Raw genomic sequence first — 3921 nt, forward strand, 5'->3', positions numbered from 1 at the left:
AAATCTAACTAGAATTAATTTGAGGGCAATTTTAACTCGAATATAAAATGATTCGAACCTAAAATAACTCGAATTTTTTGAACAATCTCATTATAGGTTCTAATCATATCTGCTCTTTTTTACACAATACCTAGAACTACTCATAGCCCCTCCCCAATCTATAAATAGAATGATGATACGCTTTAGCGCATTTGAGCCCACGTCCTCTTTGCATCGACAACAATATCCATTCCAATCAAGCTAAGATTCAATCGACTTAAATTCATAATTTAATCCTAATATTTAAATCCAAATCCATATTTAAATTCAAAATTAAACCGAACCAAAAATAATCCAATCAATTCCCTTGATAGATAGACATGGTTCTGATTCGGTGTCCTATTTTAACAAAAAAGCATTAAATCACATAATCATGACGGATGACTGAGAGAGAGCAACGTGACTTGATTAATTGAGAAGTTTAAATACAGAATTTGTTTTTTATTTAAAATGTAATATTTATATTTTATAAAAGTTATACATTTTGATAATAATGTTAAGTTTTTGGTTTAATTGAATTTTAGAGTTAAATTATTGAAAATTCATAATTAGCAAATAATATTAGCAACTAATTTTCATTAAATCAACCCAAAATCGAATTAAATGATATCCATCGAACTATATTTGACAAATAAAACGTAAAATTAAACAAATTCATAAAATAGCACTATTTATTTTATTAACAAAATCATGAAAATTTCAAACATCATAATATTAACAATTATTTTCATCAAGTCAACCTTAAAACTTGAATTAAACATTAAAAGTTAACATTATTACCTTTGGATACCAAAATATATAACTTTTGTCAAATAGAAGTACCACATTGGGTCAAAAAATAACACAAGCATAATATTAGAAAAATGTCAAACTCAGTACCAAATGTTATATTAAGCCATTAATATACTATGTTATATATTATTTATTTTTGAAGGTTTGTTGTGTACTACTTACCCATTTCAAAAACAAAAATTATTTGATATATTGTCGTTGGAGTTTTAAATTTCACAAGCAAGATTAAAAAGTTAACAATTGTCATATAAGGATATATTAAATATTAAAAAATAAGTATTTAGAAAAAAAAAGAGACGTGTCAATTTTTAAAGTTACTTATGAAATAAAAAATATATATATTATCAATATACTGAAATACTCACCGTCATAAAAATAATGAAAATTTTATTAAGGACACCTATGTTATATGCTATTCATACATAGAGTACTATATAGTATTGATGAGAACTCAAAGAGTTTGATTATAATTAATATAGATTGAATTAAGGACTAATTGTAAAATTGATAATAATTGTAATATATAATGTGAAATTTAGGCTTTAACGTTTATATTTTTTGTCAATTTGGTCTTTAATTTTTTTGAGTTAAATTTGACTACCAATCTTTTAACAAAAGTCGAATTTGATCCTCAACTTTTCAAAAGGTGAATTTTGTTTTTAAATGAAAATCTTGATTAAAACGTTAGATTTTTAAACATGATTGCTCACATGACAATTCACATTTATTTCATGCTAATTTTTATTTTATTTTATTGGATTTTAAATTTTTACTTTTTCAATATTTTATAAAATTTAAATTATTTATTGATTTAACATATAAATTAAATAATGTCATTCCAAAGACGAAAATACATGTGAACTACCATGTGAGTTGCCACACCAATATTATTAAAAAATAATGTTTTAGTCAACATTTCGGTTAAAAAGTTATTTAACTCTTTTACGAAAGGTTAATAGCTAAATTTAGCTAAAAATAATATGGATAAATTGACAAAAAAATATAAACATTAAGGAGTAAATTGATAATATGCCTAATTGTATCCGTATTTGTATTTTTTTTTTTTTTTAAATGAGATTGGAATTCGAAAAGAAAGAGCTTGAAGGGGTGTAATTGCAATTCCATAATGACCCACATTCCAAATTTGCATGATTGATTTTATTTACTTTACAGCTATATATGAAAATTAGTGGGTAGCCTTTTCTTTAAAATCCGCAATTATTGAATTTTGCATAAAATACCATAGCTAAGAGTGGAAGACAAACATAAAAACAGAAAGCAAAAAAATTCCTAATCTTGGCTCAATAATGTCCAAACAGCTGGATTCCCAATTCCCAATTCCCAAAGGAAGTTACAAAGAGGAAATAATGGTGAATATTTTTAATGTTAGGATTCGTGATTTTTTTTAATAATGTAATTTTTAAAGTTGGAATTCGTATTTTCTTCTGAGAGTACAATGTATCTTATTATTATATTTAACAATTGTATTTCATCAAGTCACGTCGTTAATGTAATGGGAAAGACTTAAACTACAAAATATACATGTAACTTATAGGACCTTTTGAAATGCACTCGAGAGCAAGGGCATAGTTAAGGGGCTAGTAGACACCCCTGATCAAATGAGCAAATTGTTCTTTAATCCTTCTTAAAGATTAAAAGCTTCAATTTAGTCTTTTTAATTTTTTATTAAATAGAAAGTTTAAACTTTAATTCTTTTGACTCCTTATTACTTATAATCTTATATCGGTAGTAAAATAAAATTTTTATCTTTACATTTACCCGAGAGGGAAACTAACCTATACTCCTTAATTCTCATTTCATTGAATCATTTTATTACTTTCTAATAAGAGAATGACAAATAAGATCTTTTTCCTGTTAATATTCAACTTTTTCTCCTAATATCGAGTGAATCTTCATCAATCAAAGGGGAAAAGAGTGAAAATTAAGAAAAGAAATACCATTAAAAAACTGAAAACAAGATGCAATTATCCTGGTTGATGGCATTGTATATATTATGTATATCAGATCTAAACACTGACAAATACACGTGCAGCTATTTACAATAATTTAAATATGATTTGCCATGAAGTTGTGAGCATCTTCAACTCTTGAAGGGTATTTAATGTATGGTAACACAAGTTCAAAGAATCCCAGTACTTCATGCAACCATCGCATATTTAATTAGTTTAGATTCATTTCCTATTTTTGTGAAAAATGATGGGAAAACATGCATATACCAAAATCATGCAAGTGAAAATAAGGTTAATTAAAATTTAAATTAACTCGAGTTTTATCGATAGATTTTTACTTCGATTATTATATGTGTTGTTGTCAATGTAGGAAGACGTGAATTCGAGTGCACTGAAGCGCATTATCCTCCTATTTATGGGTTAGGAGGAGTTATGAGTAATTCTAGATATTGTATTAAAAAAATCAGATATGATTAAAAACTGAGTTAATATTGGGTTCCTAAAAGTACATTCAAAGTTCTTGTGCAAAACCCAAACAAGTTGGGTTAGAAACTGAGTTACAAGGAGAGTTTCATTGGATTAAACAGACCCAAACGAGTTGCTGAGTTATTTTTTGGATCCCTGGTTTGGGTGTCTTGGAAAAATCCGAGTTAGAAGCTCAATAGAAACGAGTTGGTACTAGTTGCTTGGGTTCGAGTAGGCTTATATTTGTCTGTGTGCTACTACTATTTATAATTGGACATGTAGTTTTAACATATTATTTATTTTTTGAAATTTAATCTATTTTTTTTAATTTTAAAATTCAGGTTGATTGTTAACTCCAATTAAATTTAACCCCAAAAAATAATTGTGCTAACAATTAACTTGCATTTTTAAATTCGTTTTTAAATTCAAAAAGTAAAGAGAATTCTTTGAAATTAAAATAGAGGGAACTAAATTTCGAATGTACGAAAAGTGCCGAGACTTATAGCATATTTTAACCCATATTGTTAATTGTACATTGTTGTTAATCTACTATAAATGAGAAAAGATTAAAAAAGGTTGGCCTTGGGGAAGCTATAAACTTATTCATGGGTTAGATAACTCGCTCAACTTGAGTTTGGAAAAAAAATTAATTTGT

The sequence above is a fragment of the Gossypium raimondii genome, chromosome 12, assembly GCF_025698545.1.
Source record: "Gossypium raimondii isolate GPD5lz chromosome 12, ASM2569854v1, whole genome shotgun sequence".
Lineage (NCBI taxonomy): Eukaryota > Viridiplantae > Streptophyta > Magnoliopsida > Malvales > Malvaceae > Gossypium > Gossypium raimondii.